Here is a 25,140-nt window from a genome sequence, read left to right as displayed (position 1 = left end):
TACCTTCCCCAACATGGCAGACTGTACCTGAAACCACAAACCAAAAGGAGCCTTTCCTTCCTCATGTTGCGTCTATATCAGATATTTGGTCACAAAAACAAGAAAAGTACATGAACACCCTGTGGTTGTTTGAATCAAAAATGGCCCCCAAAGGCTCATCTGTTAGAATGCTTGACTCAAAGTCCACAGAACTGTTTTGGAAGGACTAGGAGGCGTGGCCTTGTTGGGGAAGGTGTGTCACTGGGGGTGGGCTTCGAGGTTTAAAAGCCTATGACATTCCCTGATAACTCTCCTCGCCTACGAGTGTGGATCAGACAGACATAAGCTCTCAGCTCCTGCTCTAGCACTGTGCCTACCTGAGGCCATGCTCCACACCATGTTAGATCATGGACTCTAACCCTCAGAAACCATAAGCAAGTCCCCTTAAATGCTTTCTTTTATAAATTGCTTTGGCCATGGTGTCTCTTCACAGCAGTAGGAAAGTAAGTGAGACAAAATATTTTTCAGTCTCAGGAGTTTTGGGTTAACTCTAAAGGCTCAAATTCAAATTTAGGCTTTTTTTCTGGTTCCCGTAATTTCTCCAGAAAACTAAGGCTTACCCAATCCTGTTTCCATGGAAAAAGATCAATACCCAATAGTCCAAATAAAACTTTCTGCCTGACATGGAGAGAATGGGAACCTAAAAACCTACCTCTCAGAATTTTTGTTTCTATGACCCAGAATCAGGTGCTGACAGATGTTATAAGACCTACAGAAAGAAGTTCAGCCCTTTGCAGGGAAATCTTGCTCTATCTTCTGGCTACCGTCTGCTGAAATTTGAGGATTCCACATTTTCCTGTAGTCTCAGTTATTTGGCATGTGATAAAATGTATGTGGTGCTTCCTCAGGACAGTCCAGAAAATAATCTCAGTCCACCTTTGGGCTTCCCTCTTCTGGTTTGATCTGTCTCTTTGAAATGGCGACACAGAGGAGGCTGGAGACCTAAGATTCCCGAATTAAGAACCGAAATGCAAGAGCGGAAGTGGTCCTCACAACTGACTCATCTCTTAGTTCCTGAAACAGTAAAAAAAAGAAAATGCCTCTGCAACAAAATAAAAAGAAAAGCATGGAGTCCTCACTTGGTGGTGCAAGGTAACAAAATACTAGAAGGTGATCCTAGAATCACTGCTTCAGTCCCACAAGGCAAGCAGGCAAAGAAGAGAGAATCTTCCTTCTTCCAATGTTTTTATGTAGGTCTTTAGTAGAAGGTGTGTCCCAAATTAGAAGTGAGTACTATCAGGCCTGGATCTGGGACTTGCTTTGTCCCAAATGACCTTGAACTCAGAGATCTCCTTGTCTTGGTCTCCTGGGATTCATAGCCTCTATGCCTCAAGATCTCCATGCCAAGATCCAGGTCAGAAACTTGTATCTCCCAGCCTCAAGATCAGGATCACAGGTAAGCCTTCTGGATTGTAGCTCATTCCAGATATAGTCAAGTTGACAACCAGGAATAGCCACTACCCCATGTAAGCACCCTAAAGATGGGTGTCAGGGTCAGATGGCACATTGCTCTGAATTACTTCATATTGTGTAAAACAGTGGCATCTAGGCTGTCTTGCTCTTTGGCTCCATTTGAACACAAGTACAGAGTCTGGTTGAGGCTGTACCTCCCTGGGCACGAACACCTGTCCAACATCATCCAGTAGGCAATGACTGATAAACAAACAAACAAACAAACTTATTCCTAAAAGCAAAAGGGTAAGCATTAAACTACATAGGTTGGAAGCATCTGAGGAGATAGGTGGATTGATACCACGTCAGAACAATCAGGGTTGGGACATATGGGAAGAACCTATGACTTCAGCCACAAATGGGACATCTGTATCATCAACCTCTCCACGGGCTTGGGGACCATCAGGAAAGAGGGAATAGGAAGAGTGTAAGAGCCAGATGTCTGGGGGGATCAGAGTGAACCATCTTCTGGACGTGACAGGATGTCACATTCATGAGTGCACAGGAGCTATGGCTGTCTGTCTATCTGCACTGAACAAAGTCTGCAAATATTTTAGAATGGAATGAGAAGGGGGTCCCCAGCCCTCACCCCTAAATGCGGAGCTGTGGACAGTTGATGGCTTCTGAGGAAGGAGAGTCAATTTCCTTTAAGGATGTGGCTCCTGGCAGGTCAGCCACACCCAGAGTTACGTGGACACCACAAATTAGAGTAAGCCAATTTTTAAGTTTTAAAAACAAGGACGTGAAGCGGGTGGAACAGAGTTGGGGGAATGACGATAATTTAAAAAATTGTATGAAATTCTCAAAGAATTCATCTTTAAAATGTCTAAAGAAAGAGTAAAAAAATTTATGAAACCAGCTGGCAGAGAAACAGGAAGCCCCTCTCCCACAGGACTGTGTAACAAAATAGCACTTCTGAGAAAGAGCCCATGAGTTCTCCCAGGAAAGGGTCCTGAGACTTCTCAACCTTGGACCTGTCCCTTCTCCAGCCCACTCTAATTCCCAAATGCCCTCTGCTCACGCCTAGTAAACCATCTCTGCTTCCATCATTGCCCGTGTTTCTCGTCCATATCTTTGTTCTAGGACACTAGAACCCAGGGCTTCAGCTGGGTCCCCACTGCTGACACAGCATATTTAAATCAGCATCCATCTGTCTGTTCTGGTCATACCCTCCTTCAAGCCTGCGACTGAGCAGTTGCACTCCTGCTGACTGTTAACATCTAATCACTGCATTTACTTTCCTCAGCTCTGATTCTGCCTCCGCTGAGAACTCAGAAACCTTGAGCCATGGTGCATCTGTAACCGTTGGTAGCCATTCTGTAACCTACGTCACGCATATAGATAAACGTGATTACTGCGTGGCCTAGATTGTGTGGCCTGAGAGTGAATATAAGATTAGAATAAAGGATCTGTAGTCACCAGTGGCCAGCTATCAAGGGGAACAGGGACTATTTGAAAATGGTAGCCACAAGGCTACTGCTCATGGTCCTGACATTGAAGAATGTCACAGATGCATTTTTGTATTCTTCTGACATAGTGTTCTCACACTGGGCTTTGGGGGGGGCAGAAGTACCAGACCCTCTTATCTACCCCCCTTCCTGATATGGCCAGCATTGAGGAAGTCTCTTTGTACTGTTTTCCATTCTTTTTCTGCCCACCCCCAACCTTCCCAAAGTCTCCTGCACCCCAGGCTGGCGTTAAGGTCACACTGTACAGCTGAGGATGACCTTTAACTTCTAGCCCTCCCACCTCCCCCTCCTGAAGTTCTGGGATTCCAGGAATGTACTGCGGTGCCTGGTTGATGTGATACAAGGACTCAAACCCACATCTCTGCACAGGTTGTGCAAGCACTCTTCCGACTTAGCCACGCCCCTGCTTCTCTCCGGGCAGTGAGGCTCCTAGTCTGTGGTGCTGCCGGAGCTATAACTTGAGTCCTAAAGACGCTGCTTCCAGCGGTTGCTAAGCATCCTTCTTGCTGAGGCACCTACCCTCCTAATCTCTGGCAGATGCTGTGGCTGAGGGAGACAATCTCCAGAGAAATAAACAATAATTTCCAGACTCTGGGGTGTACATTTAGAGGAGGGAGGATTCTCTTAAGACAACATAAAGGAGGCTCTGCAGCTTTGTAACTGTTCAGCTTTGCACTCCTCCGGGGAACATCTGCTCTGGGTTAGAGTTCCACCTTTAGGCCTTCCTCCTCTGTCATAAGAGAGAGACAGAAAAAAGACAACTTCTGAAAGAAGCCTTTCATTTGCATATCTAAAAGCCTCAGTCAAGAATCCCTCCCCCCCCTTGAAACAAAGGAGCTGCTTACCCTCAAAGCTAAATTCAAATTGCCCCCCAGAAGGCTTTGGGATTTAAGATTGGCAGCAGGAAGGAGGGGGTTGGGGGGGAAAATAGTTGGGGGGTGGCATTTAGACGCAAGTGAAGAAAAGTTGAATTGACATCTAGGCTCCCATCGCTGATTTTTATTAAATTTTTTATTTTTATTTTTATTATCAGAACTACCTTCTCCAAGATGTCAAAACAATGCTTCAAACCCGAGAGGAATTGGAAAACTGCACTGTTTCTCAAAGGTGTCCGAGTCATTCTTCTAACAGCAGCACTCTGAGCGCCACAGTTGGCGAGGTGCTGTGTGTAGAACAGTCTCCCAGGGGCAGCCGTGAACAGCAGGGTAAATGGTAGGGCAAGAGTCTGGGACACCGGCTCCCCTAAAGTGGCAAAGACTCAACCAGACCAGGGACTTAAGGTTCAAAATAGATACGGAGATGGTTTATTAAGAAAGGAAAGTTTCTTAATAATTCAGACAGGAGTGAATCAGTGTGCTGAGGAAAAGCATGTGCTCAGAGGCACTGGGGCATGACGTTCTTGACCCTGTGTTAGCCATTTGCACAGTGCCCGTCTCTCCAGTTTGTACACAGCAGGGTCTCCTGTGCCTGCTTTGCTCTTGTCTTTCTCCTCCAACTGGCTGCTTTCAAACACTAATCTTTTATTTTACTCATTTATTTTAGTGTGTGTGTGTGTGTGTGTGTGTGTGTGTGTGTGTGTGTGTGTGCTCCTGCAAGAGGTGGATGGCAGAAGTCAGAAGAGGGTATTGGATTTCCTGGACACGGAGTTGAATGCAAGCCATCCAGTGTGGTGCTGGGATGGGGACATGGGTCATCTGCAAGACGAGCAAGCACTCGTAACCACTGGGATATTTGTCTAGACCTCATGTCACTCCTTTTGGTTTGGGTTCATTTGGGTTTGGCTGGGTTAGGTTGGGTTTTCAAGACAGGTTTCTCTGTGTGGCCCTGGCTATCCTGGAACTCACTCTGTAGACCAGGCTGGCCTGTAGACCAGGCTGGCCTACCTCCTCTGCCTCCCGAGGGCTGGAATGAGCACCACCTGCCTAGTTCCTACACCGTTCTTAATGTAGCTTTCTCCAGCCACGCAGAAAGCCAGCAGTTAGCTAGTACCACCTTCTAGATAAGGTCTCTGCTTTATCAAAACATTTTACCTAAGCACTCAAACACACATGCCAATTCACAAGTAGTAGGGGAACTTTAGTGTGTGCTCTACCGACTCTGGTTATGGCTGTTGCTACGAATCCTTCTGGCTACAGAGGTGTCTTCCCACATAATCTTTGGCATATGCTGTGGTTGAGGGTCACAGGCCACAGGAACAAATATTTTCAGATTCTAGGATCTACATTTAGGGCAGAAGAATTCTCTTAAGAAAACATAAAGTACTCCATGCTTAGTAGGGGAAGAAAAAAGAAAAGTACCTTTGCCCTCTATCCTCCTAGATGCCTTTAAAATGTACGAGAGGCAGATTTCTGTGCAAATGTACGAGAGGTGTGGAGTCACTGTATCTACAAGTTCTCAAAGCAAGAAGCTTTCAGGCCAGTGGGTGATTTCTACAGAATACATCTTGAGCGTTCATGGTCTGTAATGAATGTGCTTTTCCTCTAAGACGCAGAGAGAATTGAGAGCCCTGATCCCTTGTCTCCTTGCCAGTGATATTAAACATGTTGTTGTCTAACTCCAGGGTGACGTGAACCAGAGGAGAGCTCAGCTTAGTATCAATGGAGTCCAATCTTGACACCAAATGGGACTTTTCAGATCCTTCTGCTACCTAAAATTGAGACATCTTATTCGCTTCTTATAGACTTATTTATGTGCCTGAGTGTCTCGTCTGATATAAGTGTGAGTGAACCACATGTGTGCTGGTGTTCACAGCAGAAGAGTCACAGGACTCCCAGGAACTGGAGTTAAAGACAATCCTGAGCTAGCGTGGGAATCATACCTGGGTCTTTTGTTCTTAACCACTGAGCCATCTCTACAACCCCAGCTTTATTTTTCTGGTAAGGCAGGATAAAAAGACAGAGGAATAGGGTGTTGGGGGGTCATTAGAAGAAAGAAAACCCTTCACCCTGGAATCTGATTGGATCACCTCACAAGAGCAAGCAAGGATTCCAGCACAATTAACAAGTTCTTAAGCCTTCCTGTCTATGAACCCAGAATTTTCTAGAAATCTAATCCCCTTTACCGTGAGAGCCACATCCTAAAGCTTAGGTGCAATCTTTGTGTCCCCTTACCGTACTACAGTCCCATCCAAGGCATCTCCAAAAACAAACCTGTCACCTTAATTACTGAAGAGAGAAATGGGAATAAAGAGATAGAACCCCCACGAAAATTGCTGAGGAAGAAAGTAGTCTTAAAAAGCTCCCTGAATCCTGTAAAGTAGAGGAGCCTATATCCACACATGAGCAGTCCTCTCTCTGCCACTACCCGTGAAGGGCTCTTAGCTGCACTTGGCTGTCTGCCGCTTTCTGTGACTCTCTTTTGAGGACTCCATGCCCGCCCTGGATGTGTCTTACTCCCCATTGTCTTCTTCCACCCTTCCACTGGCCTCAGCATGAAACACCCCTTTATTCTTCCCTTGAGCACTCCCTTTCGTAATATTTTTACTGAAATCTCCGATTCCGCTTCATTTTAACAGGTAGCCCTAAAATTCCTTTCAGCATCGGCCTCACAGATCCCACTCTGGCCACAGTCAAAGCCTCTAAAAGATTAAAGAAAGCCCTCAAGCCGCTGAGTGGGACACTGAGGAGCTGTCTCTGTCCCCTTTCAGCTGACCGGAGGGAGAAATGGAGACAGAGACTACGAACGGTGAAGTAAGGAACACAAGCTAAGGGAAACTGAGCATCCTCCGCAGTGGGCTCGCTTTATGTACACGGAGCATGCGCAATCGCTCTGCGTATGCTGATGAAGGTTGTACTTCCCTCCAGGTATAGGGAGGTACCTGTCGCATGGGTGTGTACGGCCAGCACGGCAGAAGAAATGAAGGTGGGAATTCTTCCTCAACCTGCCCCGCATCTCACACTTCCTCTGTTTTCTGTACCACCAAGGCGCCATGTTGAGAAGGGTAGTGTGAATTCCGACTTTCACTTTATTCTTTGTGAATTTGTTTTATAAATCGGTGACAGACATCACCTCAAACATTCTATATATTTTACATATTTGCTTTTCTTTCTTTCTTTCTTTTTAGGTTATCAACAAAATGTGAACAACGAAAGAACAGAGTTTTTATACATTTTACTCCTTGTCTTTTTGTTTTGTTATTTTATCATCCAGCCCCTACCTAGATAGAGTCATGAAATGTTCACGATAAATATTTATTTGGATGGATGGACAGATATCCGAAAAGCTATAAAAGCCAAAATGCCATATTATAATTAAATTGACTACGATATGGAAATAACAGATTTTTCCCCCCAAATGTGGAAGCTGACTGGATTTTGGCTTATTTTAGAGTCTTTTTCTTCTAATTCACAACACATGCTGGCAGTAAAGCGCTTCAAAACAAGCCAGCCCGGAGTATATCAATATGTTGGGACTAGTCATCAAGACTCCAGAGACAGAGACCGGGCCTCGGGCCTGGGTAACAGTCTGCTTGGTAACACTAAATCCTTAATGCCTAGCCAATGGAGAAATAAAGCAAGCAGGCGGTTAGTCCTGCAAAGAATGTGTTTCAGATTCTCTAGAACAAAATCGTGTTTGAATATAAATCATTACTCACTGAAATTTGAGAGGTTTCTCGTGAAGAGATAAGTTTATGTGATGATATATTTAGTGAGCGCTACACATCGGTAACCCCGGCACTCGGGAGGCAGAAGCAGGGGGATTGCTATGAATTTGAGGCCAGCCAGAGCAGTGAAATATCATCTGAAAAAAATTGTCTTTAAAAATTTTAGGAGGGCATATACTGTTTCCAAGATTTTCATACTTTTGGACAATTGACTTACATGCTTTTAACAGCCGTAAAGTTTAATTACACTCTTATAAGTAAAAGAAAGGAATATCATGACTGGCTTACTTTACAGCTAATACTTTTTCCTCATACAATTCTTTTGTACTAAACTACATTAGTGCACTAATTAAGATATGAAAATAACCACAAATTGCTATATAATTTTTTTGAGAAAGCAAGTTTTTAAAAATTAAGTGTGGAGCTCAAGAGGTGGTTCTTCAGGTTGAGGACTTCATACTGTTCTTGCAGAAAACCTAAATTCAGTCCCTAACATTTTCTTCAGACAGTTCAAAGCCATCTGTAACTCTAGCTCCAGAAAAATCTGATGCCCTTTTTTGTCCTCCAAAAGTACTGGGCTCACATTCACATACCCCCCCCCCACACACACACACAATTAAAACTAAAACTAATCTTATTAAGTAGAGATATCTGGGAGCTGGTGATGCTCATAGCTGACATTCCTTGTCTATGAATGTATCTCCAGAAAGTCAGATCATGAGGGTCTGATATGGAGAATAGATTAATCCTTGTATGGATTCAAAATGTGAGGGAACCATTAGAGACAGAGGACAGCAGAAAAATGTCCAAGGAGAGAAAAAAATGTCACAGGAGAATTCTTTCTCTAGCTTCTTCCTGTAAGCCTTACCCGATGCTTCTTGTACCCAGTGATGGGAATAACCTCTGACACACACCCTTGAAACTCTGATGTTTTGCCTCGAAGTGTGCCCAGAAACAGAGTAAAGAAAATCTTAACGGAACCGCCCCAGTGTGCTTTCTGTTACCAGGATAAACACAGTGACCAAAAGCGATTTGAAGAGGGAAGGGTTTGTTTCAGTGTACAGCTTAGTACATCAGCAAGAAAAGTCAAGACGGACTACTTTCTTATACTACCCAAGGCCACCTGCCCAAGGGTGGCACCACCCACAGTGCGCTGACTCCTCCAACATCAATCATCAATCCAGAAAATGCCCCACAGGCTTGCCAGGAGACAATCTTATGGGGCATTTTCTCAATTAACAGTTTTTGTTGTTGTTTGTTTGTTTGTTATCCAGATTCTAGATTGTGTCAGGTTGACAGAAAAGCAAAAAGGAACAAACAGCCATGACACAACTCATCTGGAACTGCAAGCTTTTGCTCTTTACACTGTTGCTGTTGGTTGTATTATTCAAAGAACCATAAAAAGAAGGGGGTCGTCTGCTGGAAAATGGCTGAATACTTAGCCTCCACCTTCAGCACCAAGAAAGACAAAAACAACTGTTCATTTTATTTCAAAAATCGGAGCGTGTCGTCATGGAGACAGATGTTCTTGGTTGCACAAAAAAAAAAAAAAAAAACAACCTTTAGCCAGACCGCTGCCCTCTTTTAAAAATTATTTTATTAGATATTCTCTGTATTTACATTTCAAATGTTATCTTCTAACCCCCACTCCCATACCCCCTCCACTTGTTTCCATGAAGGTGCTCCCTCTCCCAATTACCCTCTCCACCTCAGTGCCTTGGCATTCCCCTACACTGGGAAAACGCGTCTTCACTGAACCAAAGGCCTCTCCTCCCATTGATGCCAGACAATGCTATCCTCTGCTGCATATGCACCTGGAGCCATGGGTCTCTCCATGTGTGCTCAATGGTTTGTGTTTTAGTCCCTGGGCGCTCTGGGGCATTTGGTTGGTTGATAATCTTGTTCTTCCCATGAAGCTGCAAACCCTTTCAGCTCCTTCAGTCCTTTCTCTAGCTCTCTCTCTCTCTCATTGGGGTCCCTGTGTTCAGTCCAATGGTTAGCTGCAAGCATCCTCAACTGTATCTGTATGACTCTGGCAGAGCCTCTGAGAAGGCATTCATACTTTGTTACTGCCAGTAAGCAATTCTTGGCATCAGCAATAGTGCTTGGGTTGTTGGCTGCATATGGGGTGGATCCCCAGGTGATCTGATTGATCTTTTCTTCAATCCCTGCTCCTCTATTTGACCTTGTATTTCCTTCTGTGAGTGATTTGTTCTCCCTTCTAAAAAGGACTGAGGCATCCACATTCTGGCCTTGCATTTAGACAATGGACTACTCAGCTCTTAGAAACAATGACTTTGTGAAATTCCTAGGCAAATAGATGGAACTAGAAACTATTAGCCTGAGTGAGGTAACCCAGTCACAAAAGAACACACTTTTTTTTTGCACTCACTGATAAGTGGAGACCACTGCCCTCTTGAACATTTACTCTAACCCCAGTCTGCTGATGGCTTTGCGCTGTGCTGTGACCCACATGGAGATGCAGGAGCACTGTGATGAGTTCTTTGAGGAAGTCTTCACTGAGATGGGAGAAAAGTACTGGGAGGTTGAGGAGATGAGCGTCTGTGACAACCTAGAGAGCACTGCTGGGGACCGTGTATGTCAGGTGAGAGGATGGGAGACAGCTGTGACTGCCTTCAATAACCGCTGGATCAATGGGCAGCCAGTCCATGCAGAGCTGTCCCCAGTAACTGACTTAAGGGAAGCCTGCTGCTGCCAGTAGGAAATGGGGGAGTGCAGAAGAGGGGGTTTCTGCAACTTCATGCATCTGAAGCCAATCTCAAGAGAGCTGCGACAGGAGCTGTGTGGAAGCCTAGATCCATGTCTCTGATTCCTCCAGGAACTGTGTTCCCGATCAGAGACCATGGGCACCATGGCAGAGGGCAAGAGTGTGACAGGACAAGAGACCAGGAGAGATCTGGGCAATTCTGAGCTGAGCCGATTTTGTTGCTGTTGCTATTGTTTGTTTGTTTGTTTGTTTACCATGTGTCTGCTAGACCATGGTGTAGTTGGTTGACAAGCCAGAATGGGATTTAAAAAACAAAATGGCTTAAAAAAAAAAAGAGAGCCATAAAAAGTAACTAAGATAATATTCATGTGCAAAAGAGTTAAGCTGAAGTTTGGCCTAGCATCATAGACAAAACTAATTCGACAGGTAAAAGTGCTTATTGCAGAAGCCTGGTGACCTTAGTTCATTTCTCAGAACATAGAGGTGGAAAGGGATAACTAAGTCCACAGGTTGTCCTCCAGCTCCACACACACATTGTGTGTGGCACAACACTACTGTATCTGAGGAGACAAGGACACATCTACTCACCCCAGACACAAAATAATGACAGTTCCAAGTAACAATACTACCAAAGTGGACCAGTGCGTTTACTGATGTTCTATCAGGGAAGGGGTTGGAAGGGTCACTTATGTGAGCAAGGGAGACAGAGGCATCTGTGTCACCACTACACATGAGTAAGGCCTCACAAAAGCTAGACTCTAGAGAGCAGGGCAGCACATGTGCAGGCAGTTTAACAGGTCTGAGAGTCTCTCCTGAGTAGTTCTTACTGCTTTTATAAAGGAAGGAGGAATCCTGTGAATTTACTAAGTTTCAGGGACTTCATGAGACTTGTGACTTGTTTACAAAACTCTCTTTAAAACTTCCTAAAGTCTTAAGGAACATCCTTGGGGATGGGATATCTCAATTTGGAGGAAATTGCTACACAACACCGGAGGGTACACACCTATAAACAAACACACTCACACACTAATAGTTAATAAGATTTTTAAAAACTGATGGCATAAAGCTTCAGTTTCAGGAACCCAAAAACATACGGATTCAAGGCCAGTCTGGACTACATAATGAACTCCAGAACAGACTTGGCTGCAGAGTAAGATTCAGTTTCAAGAACTAATACTACTAATAATTTATAAGCCATCCATCTAATAAAGGGTTAGTTGTTAAATATATAAGAACTTAAATAATTAAATAAGATAATCTGAAAAAAAAAAAGGCAAAGAACCTAAACGACATTTCTCAAAGAAAGCACAAGTGATCAAAACATATTTGAGAAAAGATAATAAGCCATTGAAGATGTAGAAACTGCTGGTATGTTGCTGATGGGAACACGGACTACTGCGGCACATGGAAACTCCCCGGGGAGGTAAGAGGGTAGCACGAACAGGAGGGAGGCACAGTGGTGAGCGTCTGCAGAGAATCTATGAGTGTAGTGTTTGCCTTACTTACAGAACAAGTTCTGGACAGGCCAGGATACATAATGAGACCTTCCCTCAAAGAAAATCAGCTAGAATGACCATGTGTTTTAGCAATCCTATTGCCAGTTATGGATCTGAAGGAAATCCATCAGAGTGGGAAAGTATTCCTATACTCACTAAAGTACACACTAGACTAAGATGAACAGGTCATAAAATGGGCCCCATATTCATTACAGCGTATTCTTCACTCTTTCAGAAGTATACAGCTTCTGGGGACATAGTACATAGAGCAGTCGTGAAGCCCCTAGTTTGATTCCCACCACTGCCTAAAATGGGCTGGCAGAGGCACATAGGAAATAATGTTATCACTGCCACTTCAGGGGTGGCCGATGGTTAAGACTTTAGCCTCATGTTTCATCCAGCCCGCTAGGCCCACCTGAGTGACAATAACCCAGAAAAGTTATATTTATGTGATATAAAGGTGTGTGTGAGTGTATGTGTGTATGTATGTCTCTGTGTGTATAAAGTTAAACATATATATGTACATATACATGTACACATATACACATCTATATGTATATGCAGGTTGAACAGGTGCATATGCATATACATATGTATTTGGACTAGAGATGTGGCTCAGTAGTTAACAGTATGTAATGCTTTCACAGAGGACCTGGGTTGTTTCCCAGAACCTATATCAGACAGCTCACAACAGTCTAGAACTCCAGCTTCAGGAATTCTGACACTCTCTTCTGAATTTCAAAGGCACCTGCACTCACAGGCACCTGGCTGCACTCACACAATTAATGCACACACCTACACATATGCCCATAACTTAAAAATAATAATAAAAATATTTTAAAAGCAATGTATGCATGTGAGGTAACACATATGCTAATTATCTTAACCAAGCCATTCCACATGTATTTATATCCCTAAACATCATGTCACACACTATCAACATAGATCACTTTTATTGTCAATTTAAAGAACACAAGGAACAATACAGTAAAACTGACAAGAGCAGTAACACAAATCTTAATGGTAATAAATTGCCAATGGCTTTGCAAAAAAAAAAAAAAATCAAAGACATAAATGTCAGAGCTCCAAATACAAACACGAGAATAAAACATGAAACTAAATCCATGTAGCCTCATCCTAGACAAGGGCCTAAAGTGTATCCAAGACAAAGACCAACACCACAAATGGACAGAATGTGTTTCATCAAAACTGAAAGTTTAGGGTTTGGAAATGTAGCTTAGCAGTAGAGAGTTTATCTGACATAAACTATTTCCTGTGTTCCATCACTAGCACCACAGAAGGCTTTGTTGCTGTTTTTTAATATTTTAATTGGAGGTTTGTGTGCTTCAAAGGACACTATAAAGAAAGTTTAAAAGCCAGCCTACACAATAAAATAAAAATATAACTCCTCGTCCGTTCATCTGATAAAGGATGTTTTAGTTCATCTCTGTTATCATAACAAAATTCTTCAGGCTGGATGATTACTATAGGAATTTATTTCTCACAATTCTGGAGAGTCCAGTATCAGGAGGCCTATAGCTTTAATAACTAGTAAAGGCTAGCCTTAAACACACCATGAACCCTAGGCTGGCCCAAAGCTACTGCTCATTGTGCCTCTACCTCTCAGGTAAAGGGCTGACAGCTGTGCACCACATCTGGCTTCATTCTCTACTTTTGTGGTGGCCTCTTGTTAATGTGTCCTCACGTGGTAGACAGAACATGAAAGAGCTCACTCTCTTCCTTGTACCTGTTATGAAGTTGCTAAGCCCTGAGGAAGGCAGAGCCCTCGTGCTAAATCAGTTACCTCCCAAGGGCCCTGTGTCTTTGAGTATCGTACAGGTTCCCATGCACATACCATAGTGGGTCTCACAGTCTACATACATGAATAATACTTATAACTCCATAGTAAAAAGATAACTCCCTTAAAACATAGTCAAAGGGTTTAAGAAGACACTAAAGAAGACACATATGAGTAGTAAGTATGTTAGATGCCAGCATCACTTTGTATCATGGAGAAGCAAATCAAATTCCCAGTGAGATGCCACTTACCACACACCAGGGTAGACAGTACCAAGTGCTGGAGGCCATTATGGAGGAGTTGGACTCCTTACCCAGTACTGCTAGGAATACGAAATGGTGCAACCACTTTGCATTAGGCCAGTGAGATCGTTCAGCTGTTGCTGGATAAAGGTGGTTACCTCCAAACTTGAAGACCTGAGGTCAGTCTTTCAAAACCTATGGGGGAGAAGCAACCCCCAAAAGCTGTCCTTTGACATCCACAGACACACTGTGGCATGTCTGAATGCCATGCATCCAACACACAAACATACAAACACACACACACACACACAGAGAGAGAGAGAGAGAGAGAGAGAGATACATACATACAGACAGACAGACAGACACAGAGAGACACAGAGAATATAAAACAAAACAAGTTTTAAACAAATAGAGCTCTCATAGGACCCAGAAATTCTACCCCTAGGTTATATCTGAGAAAAGTTAAAATGTATCTAAAACCTGACTTGCATATGAGTACCCACAACATTCATTTTTATGGCCAAATTGTAGGAATATCCCAAATGTCCACCAACAGATCCGTAAGTGGAATATTATTCAGCCCACAAGAATGCAGAACTGAGGCCTGCTGCTGCAAGCATAATCACAATGCCCCCCTCAAAAAAAAAAATCAGACGCCAAAAACCATATGGTTTATACTTCTGCTTGCATGAATTACTCAACAACAACAACAACAAAAAGAAATCAAGACAGAAAGTGGGCCAGTGATTGCCAGAGGCAAGGTAAAAGGAGGAACATAGAGTGCTTAATGAACACAGTGGTTTTTATTTTTGTTTTCTGAGGTATGATAAATTGCTTTCAGTGAAGGTCCTGGAAGTAACTCCACAAGTGAATACAGTAAGAACCACCGAAGTGTGTAATTTAAAAGGGAGAATTTTATGATACATCAGTGATATCCCAGTAAAGTCATTACTTTTGAAAGCATTGTTTGAGGGGACAAATCCATATGAGCTACACCTCAAATCTCTTCTTTTTCCTAAACTTACTTTTATAGATTGGTGCATCTTTGGATGGAAAATGGCTTTGGTGGCCTTGTTTTTAATTCTGAGTTGAGGAGGGCCAGCCAGTGAAGTCACTTTGACTAATGAAATATGTCACACAGATGGCTTTCACCTTCCTGTAGAGATCAATGAGCCAATGTGCTGTGGCAAGAACTAGCCCCGAAAATACAATGTTTTATACTGTTGTCGTTTTTACAGTGTTACAGGCCATAAAAAAGCACAAGTGTGTGTGTGTCCTTTATCTCCGGCTCGCTCCACAGGCTTCCCGTACAACTTTAACAATTTAAATTCTGTTTCTCCCTTCACTGACTTAACTCACTTTTACAGACAGCCATCTCTTGCTCTTCTCTGTAGGGACTAACTGTCTGATAAAACCTTAAAGGGTATGGAGAATGCCTTGTTTTCTGCTATGGTTTCAACAAGATGCATTCTCCCACCAGACTCGGGTGTTTGAACATTTGGTGGCCAGCATGGGAGGATGTTGGGCTTGGCTCAAGGTTCTACAGCTTTATTTCCTGTCCACTCTCTGCTTCCTGTTCCTCCTTCATGAGAGGAAGTCCACTCAGAGGCCATTGTGGATCTGCCTGCCATGCCTTCCCTGTTATGAGGAACAGTATCCTCAGGGTATGAGCTAACATAAGCTCCTTCCTTCCACTAAGCCACTTCTAGTCCAGCATTTGCCTAACACAGAACAAGACAAATAACTCTGACATACCTCCGACCAGTGCCTGCTGGCTTCTTCAGCTTCTGATCTCTTTTCAAAACCTGGAGTGGAAAGAAAGAGTGTTATTTATCATCTATTTATCTATTGTCTATCTATCTACCATCTATCTTCTATCAATCAATCATCTAACATGTATCTACCATCTATCTATCTTCTATGTATCTGTCATCTATCTTCTATCTATTGTCTATCAATCATCTAACATCTATCTATCAATCTATCATCTAACATCTAACATCTATCTATCATCTACCATCTATCTATTTATCTATCTATCTATCTATCTATCTATCATCTATCTATCTATCCATCTATCTATCTATCCATCTATCTATCTATCCATCTATCTATCTATCCATCTATCTATCTATCCATCCATCTATCTATCCATCTATCTATCTATCTATCTATCTATCTATCTATCTATCTATCTATCTATCTATCTATCTACTATCACCTTTAGTATTCTCCAAGGCCAGCTAAGAAGCTAAAAGTCATGTGAACAGTATGGATCCCTTTGCCTCTCAAACTGTTTAACAAATATTAAAGCAGTAACTTGGTGCTTTCTCTTCAGGAGCCACTAATGGCAAAGCAAGCCACACTGTCTACCAAGGATTTGCAAAGAAGTTCACAGTATCGGAAAGATATTACAACTGAGTAGAAAAACCTGTGGAAATAGAAGTGCATGTTCCAAGAGCAGTGGAAGAGGAGGGATGGGAACACAGAGGGAAACGCTCCCTTCTGGGAGAAGAGAAATCACCTCACAGTTCTTTACCACTCAGATAAAACTATCATTAAATTCTGGCAAGATTCTCAAAGGAAAGGACTCGGTCAGCCTGGCTCCTAACATATCACCCTGAAAGGACTTTAAAATGGCTGCCAGTTTGCCATAAAGTGTCCAAAATTTTTCTTTGGTCTATATTTTTAACAGACATGGGCCAGAGACACTCATGGTACCTATTGTTTATCTTAGACCATTTCTGCTACTATAACAAAATACTTAGACCCAGTAATTTACAAATAATAATAATAACAATAATTTTTCCCACAAGTCCTGAAGCTGCAAGATCCAAAACAAATCTGGTGTCCACTGAGGATTCACTCCACAATTTAAAGATGATGTCTTTCAAGGAATCAGCCCTTCAGCCTCATGTGGAGGATGAGAAGGGCTAGTTCCCTACTGCCTATTTTTGAGGGCATCTGATCCAAGAGAATGATTGTTCCCAGAGGCACCATCTCTGAATACTGCTGTGGTAGGGTGTTGTTGACATTTAAAAACAAACAAACAACGAAAACCTCTCTAATCTTAAAGGGAATAAGAGATAGTTTATTCTGTAGCCATTTTGAATAACCACAGCCCAGAAACCCCAAATTCCATGTTCCAGTGTGGAAGCAGTTTCATGACATTTTTATTGTTTTACAGAACAAGGAAAGGAAAGTCATAAAAGTCATAAACCAAGGAAAGTTTAAAATGCATTGGTGAGTACATGGGAGGGACTATAGGCAGGCACAGCAAGATGAAGGAAGTTTTTCTATAAACCCAAGATGCTATCGTGAATATATTCTAAGAGGTCTTTATCTATTAGTCACAAGATGCTAGTTCTGAAACAGAGGTGGGCAAAGAATAGCTTCCAGAGGGCTAGCACTAGCCCAAGATAAGGAAATTAACCTCTGGACCTGCAATACTCCAATCTCTACAGAGTCCTGACGTTCTGATCAGTCAACCCATCTGCTGACACAGCTCCTTTCCAAGAGTTTTTATTAGAAATCTGAATTGTTGAAGGGACACAAACATTCAAGCCACGGCAGACTTTTTTCTTTTACTCTCAGGATAAAATACCAGAGAACTACGCTCAGAGTGTTGATCTTAACTCTGTAGCCGACTTGAACATTCTGGAAGGAATAATCCATCACTGAAGAAGAGTGTGCCTGCTGTTTATAAAATGCTGAAATCGGCCCCACGGCAGGGTGTTGTAGCTTTGTAAAAAGAGGTGGAGCTGATTTCCGGAGAAATGAATCTTTGTTGGTTGCTTGGCTATTTGGTTGGTTGGTTGGTTGGTTGGTCAGTTGGTTGAGACAGAGTCTCATGTAGCCCAGGCTAGCCTCCAACTATGTAGCTGAGGATAGCCTTCAACTCCTGGCCCTCCTGCTTCTACCTCCCAGCACTGGACTTGCAAGCACGTGGCACCATGCCTAGTTTACCAAGGGTTTAGCTAAGCAAGCTCTCAGTCAACTGAGCTGCGTTCCCAGCCCAGAAAAAGGTGGACTCTAGCTAGATAAAGAAACAGGTCTAAGGAAAGCAACCTGGAACTGAAGAGGCCAGAATCACCAGACAGAGCCAAACCCTGCAGAGCCGTTCCCGTGAACTAGTCTAGATTTAATTTTGCAGAAGGGACAGCGCAGGGCCATTGCGGAGTTTCCCACCAGGGAAGACTAATTGCATCATAACACCTCTTCTGCAATTTCAGCCAGACAACCGCCTCTTCCACAGTGAGTTGATTCTCCCTAGAAACATTGAAAAGCATGAGTGTCGGATAATTACCATGTAAAGCCCTGCTTTGTGGCATGTTGCATTTAACATGAGCTGAGTGCTATTTATAGATGTTCATTCTTTTGCGTGCATGTGTTCATTAGTCTAAAGTTACTCTTTTGCAACATTTTTTAAAAAATCAGTGGGAGGGGTGTGTGCTGGTGGAATGTTTCGGCAGTTAAGAGTAGATACTATACTCTTCCAGAGGACCCAAATTCATTTCTCTGCAACCATGCCCAGTAGCTCACAATCACAACTCCAGCTCCAGGCTATTGGACACCTTCTTCTGAACTGCAAGGGCATCTGGACTCAAGGGCACACATAAACATAATTTTAAAATAATCATAATGAAATCTTAAAAAATAAAATGGGGCTGGAGAGATGGCTCAGCAGTTAAGAACTCTGTTTTTCCAGAGGACCCAGGTTTGATTCCCAGCGCCCACATGGTTTCTCACAACTGCCCCTAACTCAAGTTCAGGGGCTCCAGTGCTCTCTGCTGGGCTCCTCAGACACCAGGTACACATAGAATGCACAGATTTTCATGCACGTGAACCCCATGCACATACAATAATAATAATCAGTTCAAGAGCTGATAACCGGACTACAATTATCCTACTTCTCCTGGAACCTAATATTCATCAAGTACACATGTTATTTGCCATGGAAATAATGCCACAAGGCCTGGCTTAAAAGATTTGCCTGCTATACATACAGGAGAGGAGATTCTGGAGTCAACGAAACTGCTAAAGCAGCTGCCCCAGTTCAAAGAGCTAGGCACTGATTATAATGTAGCCATATTACTGCAATCTGCCTGTCTCAGTGCCCAGGTCAAAGTGCAATGTGTGCCCAGTGTTTGTTTAGAAAAATGGTAAATCATCAACCACACCTGGCTCAGCTTCCTCCGGGATGTTTTAATGACAGTTTAAGACAGAAGCTAAGCCAGAGCTCTAGTCACAGGAGCTGCTAACTTGGATACCATGTGAATACCACACTTGGGGGGAGGTGTTGGGGGGGAGCTCCAGATACTTTTCCTCCTCGGGTAAACAACTCCTTCATCACGTTCATGCTCTAACCTAAACTCCAAGCTACTTCTCAAAGCAGCTGTGAAAAAGGCCAGGGCTGGGCTGCAGCTCGGGAGGCAGAGTGCTGGCCCAGAACCAGGAGGCCCTTGGTTCTGTTCCCATTAACTGGGTGTGATGGTTCACACCTGGAACCCCAGTGCTGGGGAGGTGGAGGAAGAAAGATTAGGAGTTCAAGGTTGTCCTCTGGCTATGTGTCAAATTCCAGGCTAGGTTGGGATGTGTGAAACCTGGTGTGCTAACAGGGGTTATGTGGGGGTGGAGAGGGAGTGGGGGTGCAGTGGGGGTGGGGTGGGGTGGGGGCAGGGATGGAGTGGGGATGGGGGAGAGGAGCCACTGGAAGTTCTCCTCACATATGAAAGAGAACATGTTACTAACTAATGTGTTATACTTGGACATTTCACTTTAATTTCAGGGCCAAAAAAAGCCCACAGGTTTTGATAAACGAGCCTTAAAGTCACCGAACAATCCACTCCGGACTGCCTTAAACAACTGGAATCAGGCAATAGGCTCACTCACTCATTTTCACTCAACTACCTCAGAGTTAAGCGGCCTCAGTGGAATGCAGGTAAACGAGGCGTGCTCCCCTGCCACTCAGAAGCGAATTCTAAGACCACTAACGAGACAAAGGCTTTGTTATTTCCACTAAGAGACACTGTTCCAAGGCAGGCGGGACCTTCTAATATCGTCTTCCTTTGGCCCAATTTCCTTTTAGTCCCAATTAACTCATAATTCCATTAGACGTTAGAGAGTAAGGCTTGGAAACAAAACGCCCGCTAGTTTTAAAAGCACTGCATTTACAAAGCCCTCGGCCTGCCCCTGCCCCTTGACCAGACTATCTATAGTCCAGTGAAATTAAGTTAGGGTCGCTGTGCCTGACCACCCTGTAGATTATTAGTTTGCAAATGTGTTCATTAAATGGCAAGATTCATGGGGATGTGGGGGGCGGGGTACAAAAGCCTTCTGCTTTATCTCTCCAGGACGGTCCACTGGGTAGATCTAAAAATAAAATCAGTCCAGCAAATAGCACAGCTCAGAAGAATAGCTTCCTGTTTTGTGGTCATTGGGTGTCAGGCCCACTGGGAAATCTAGGGTTGCATGACTCTTTTGAACGAGCCTTGAAGTGCTCACCAAGTAGATGACTCCAAGGTCCCCTAACTAGGGACACTGCTGTGAATTCAGAGTGCTGCTTGCCTTCTGCCTGGGAGGAACAGTTGGGGCAGTCACAAAAGAGAAGAGCTCTTGTCAGAATTACACAAAACCTGAAGGCTGACGCCAACACATCTGCTCTCACGCACTGCTGTGTGTTTGGTATTCCCAGTCCCAGACCGGATGGCTGGGGGAAGGGGGGGGGGGGGATGTCAGGTCTGCTCCGGTCAGGATGCGGTTTGATGTTTGAGCTGTCTTCCTAAGATTCTTTCAAGGCACTTAACCCTGAAAACGCTATAAAAATCAAGTAACTCTCTATCTGTATCCGTTTTCCCTTTGAATGTATTGTAGCATTTTATTTGAAGCGCTATGGGGGATTTCAGGCCACTTGAGCTTTCCTGGTTAGGACAAAAATGTAAAGAAATTGTATTTGAGGTGGTGTGGTTATCAAACGGTTTGATCCAGTCAGTATGGAAAGCTAGGAGGAGCTGGAGAGACACCTTGGTTGTTAAGGGCGCTTGCAGCTGAACCACAATCCAGAAGTCATGTTCCCAGCACCCACATTACTGGCTCACAACCTCCTGTTACTCCAGCTCGGAGAATCTGACGCCCTCTTCTGGCCTCAGCAGGCATTGCAGTATTGCATACACTCATTCCTATGGATACACACAAATTGAAAATAACAATGATCAAGGCGGAGCCTGGCCCATCTGCCACCCGGAACAGCAGCTCGTAGAGGCTGAGCAACTGGTGGGTGGGAGACCTGGGCTGCCAGGGAGCAGAGAGATCTCTGCGGAGTGCACACGGAAAGTACACCCCCTGCCTTGACCTGCCCTGCCCTGTCTGATCCAGCGACCAGGAACAGAACTTTGGAACTTCTGTTCCCACCCGGCAACTCTGAGGCATAGAACAGGGCTCGACCCATCTGTCACCTGGACCAGTGGAGATCCAGGGACACAGACCAGATACAAGGGAAAGGCAAGAACATATCACTGACAACAAAATGGCAAGAGGAAAGTGAAAGAGTACATCCCAAGGAAACCAAGACAATCTGGCAACACCAGAACCCAGCTCTCCCATAACAGCAAACATCGGAATTCCAAACACTCCAGAAAAGGAAGACACAGACCTGAAATCATACCTCAAGATGCTGATAGAGATACTTAAACAGGAACGGGAGGAAAAGCAAAAAGATTCAGAAGCTTTTAAAGAGGAAACAAGAAAAACACTCAAAGAACTCAAAGAACTAGAGGAAAACAGAATCAAAGAGATGAAGGAATGGAAGAGGGAAATTAAAACAGAAATTGACACAATAAAGGAAACACAAAAAGAGATAACCCTAGAGGGAGGACACCTAAAAAAGAAATCAGGAATCACAGAAGCAAGCATTTCCAATAGATTACAAGACATGGAAGAGAGAATCTTGGGGGCAGAAGACAACATTGTAAACATAGACAAAAAAGCCAGAGAAGATGCAAAAAACAAAAAGCTCCTAACCCAAAATGTCCAGGAAATCTAGGACACAATGAGAAGACCGAATCTAAGGATAATAGAAATAGAAGAGGGAGAAGAGTATCAACTAAGAGGCACAGTAAATATCTTCAACAAAATCATAGAAGAAAACTTCCCTACCCTCAAGAATGAGATGACCACGAGCATAAAAGAAGCCTTCAGAACTCCAGAAGGTTGGACCAGAAAAGAAATACCTCCCGACACATAATAGTAAAAACATCAAGTGCCCAAAGCAAAGAAAGAATACTAAAAGCAGTAAGGGAAAAAGGTCAAGTAACATATAAAGGCAGGTCAATCATACTCACACCCGATTTCTCAACAGAGACTATGAAAGCTAGAAGAGCCTGGACAGACATCATGCACACCCCAAGAGAACACAAGTGCCAGCCCAAGCTGCTATACCCAGCAAAACTATCAATCACCATCGATGGAGAGATGAAGATATTTCAAGACAAATCAAAATTTACACAATATCTGACCACAAACCCAGCACTACAACGAATTATAGGTGGAAAACCCAATACAATGAGGGAAAATAGAGCCTAGTAAAAACAAGAAAACTCCTAAACAAGAAAACTAAAAGAAGAAAAAGACACAGACACAACTCAACCCACAAAAGCAATAATGGCAGGAAACAGAAACAACTATTCCTTGATATCTATTAACATAAATGGTCTCAACTCCCCAATAAAAAGACATAGGCTATCAGACTGGATACATAATCAAAATCCAGCCTTTTGTTGCATACAGGAAACTCATCTCAGAGACAAAGACAGACACTATCTCAGAGTTAAAGGGTGGGAAAAAAACTTCCAAGCAAACAGCTCCAAGAAGCAAGCTGGAGTGGCTATTCTAATATCGAATAAAGTAAATTTCCAACCAAAAGTTATCAAAAAAGATAAGGAAGGACACTTTTTAATAATTACCGAGGAAATCTGTCAGGAGAAACTCTCAATCCTTAACATATATGCTCCAAATAAAAAAGCACCCACATTCATAAAAGAAATCCTACTAAAGCTCAAAAAATACACTTCACCCCACACAATAATAGTGGGAGACTTTAATACCCCACTCTCACCAATGGACAGATCATGGAAACAGAAACTGAACAAGGACACTGCAAAACTAGCAGAGACTTTGAACCAACTAGAATTAATAGATATATACAGAACATATTATCCTAAAGTAAAAGAATACACCTTCTTCTCAGCACCCCATGGCACCTTCTCGAAAACTGACCACATAATTGGACACAGAACGAGCCTCCATCGATATAAGAAGATTGAAATACTCCCATGCATCCTCTCAGATCACCATGGTCTATGGCTGGTCTTTAACAACAACAAAGACAACAAAAAGCCCACATACACATGGAAACTAAACAATGCTCTGTTAAACGATAGCAGGGTCAAAAAAGAAATAAAGAAAGAAATTAAGGATTTTCTAGAATTCAACGAAAACAAAAACACAACATACCCAAACCTATGGGATGCAATGAAAGCAGTACTGAGAGGAAAACTCATAGCCCTAAGTGCTTCCAAAAAGAAACTGGAGAGAGCTTACATCAGCAACCTGACAGCACAGCTAAAAGCCCTAGAACAGAAGGAAGCAGATATACACAAAAAGAGTAGATGGCAAGAAATAATCAAAATTAGGGCAGAAATAGACCAAATAGAATCAAAAAGAACCATTGAAAAAATCAACAAAACCAAGAGTTGGTTCTTTGAGAAAATTAACAAGATTGATAAACCCCTAGCAAGACTAACTAGAGGGCAAAGAGAGAGTATACAAATTAACAAAATCAGAAATGAAAGTGGGGACATAACAACTGAAACTGAGGAAATTCAAGAAATCATCAGATCCTACTACAAAAATTTATACTCCACAAAATTGGAAAATCTGGAGGAAATGGATGAATTCCTAGACAGATACAAGATCCCAAAGTTAAACCAGGACCAAGTAAACCATTTAAATAACCCTATAACACCTAAAGAAATAGAAGAATTCATCAAAAGTCTCCCAACCAAAAAAAGCCCAGGTCCAGACGGGTTCAGTGCAGAATTTTACCAGACATTTATTGGGGATATAACACGAATACTCTCCAAACTATTCCAAAAGATAGAATCAGATGGAATACTACCTAACTCATTTTTTGAGGCTACAATAACCCTCGTACCTAAACCACACAAAGACCCTACAAGGAAAGAGAACTTCAGACCAATCTCACTTATGAACATTGATGCAAAAATACTCAATAAAATCCTTGCAAACCGAATCCAAGAACACATTAAAACGATCATTCATCATGACCAAGTAGGCTTCATCCCTGGAATGCAGGGATGGTTTAATATAAGGTAATCCATCAATGTAATCCACCATATAAACAAACTCAAAGATCAAAATCACATAGTCATCTCACTAGATGCTGAGAAAGCATTTGACAAAATCCAACACCCCTTCATGTTAAAAGTCCTGGAAAGAACAGGAATCCAAGGTCCATACCTAAACATAATAAAAGCAATATACAGCAAACCAACAGCCAACATCAAACTTAATGGCGAGAAACTTGAAGCAATCCTACTAAAATCAGGGACTCCACAAGGCTGCCCACTCTCCCCCTACCTATTCAACATAGTACTGGAAGTCCTGGCTGGAGCAATTAGACAGCAAAAGGAGATCAAGGGGATACAAATCAGAAAGGAAGAGATAAAAACATCACTCTTTGCCGATGACATGATAGTGTACTTGAGTGACCCCAAAAATTCCACCAGAGAACTCCTACAGCTGATAAACAAGTTCAGCAAAGTGGCTGGATACAAAATTAACTCCAACAAATCAGTAGCCTTCCTATACTCAAAGGACAAACATGTGGAGAAAGAAATTAGGGAAAAGGTACCCTTCACAATCGTCACAAAAACTATGAAATATCTTGGTGTGACTCTAACTAAGGAAGTGAAGGACCTGTATGACAAGAACTTCAAACCTCTAAAGAAAAAAATTGAGGAGGATCTCAGAAAATGGAAAGATCTCCCATGCTCATGGATTGGAAAGATCAACATCTTAAAAATGGCCATCCTACCAAAAGCAATCTACAGATTCAATGCAATCCCCATCAAAATTCCAACCCAGTTCTTTAAGGAATTGGAAAGATCAATGTGCAATTTCATATGGAATAACAAAAGACCTAGAATAGCGAAATCCATCCTCAACAACAAAAAAACATCTGCAGGAATTCCTAACCTCAAGCTATATTACAAGGCAATTGTGTTGAAAACTGCA

The 25,140-nt window shown here is 42.9% G+C and overlaps 1 pseudogene across 1 annotated transcript; it reads left to right on the top strand.

The window, feature by feature from the left end:
- The first annotated feature begins 8,989 nt into the window (after positions 1-8,989).
- On the top strand, positions 8,990-10,393 carry LOC308418351 (splicing factor U2AF 35 kDa subunit-like; annotated as a pseudogene). The gene is made up of 2 exons: positions 8,990-9,122; positions 9,968-10,393. The product of its transcript is annotated as a splicing factor U2AF 35 kDa subunit-like (transcript).
- The last annotated feature ends 14,747 nt before the right edge of the window (positions 10,394-25,140 follow it).

This window comes from Micromys minutus (assembly GCF_963924665.1).
Source record: "Micromys minutus genome assembly, chromosome: 3".
Lineage (NCBI taxonomy): Eukaryota > Metazoa > Chordata > Mammalia > Rodentia > Muridae > Micromys > Micromys minutus.
Note: the sequence above shows the minus strand (reverse complement) of the source record. Positions and strands in the feature narration are given on the sequence as shown.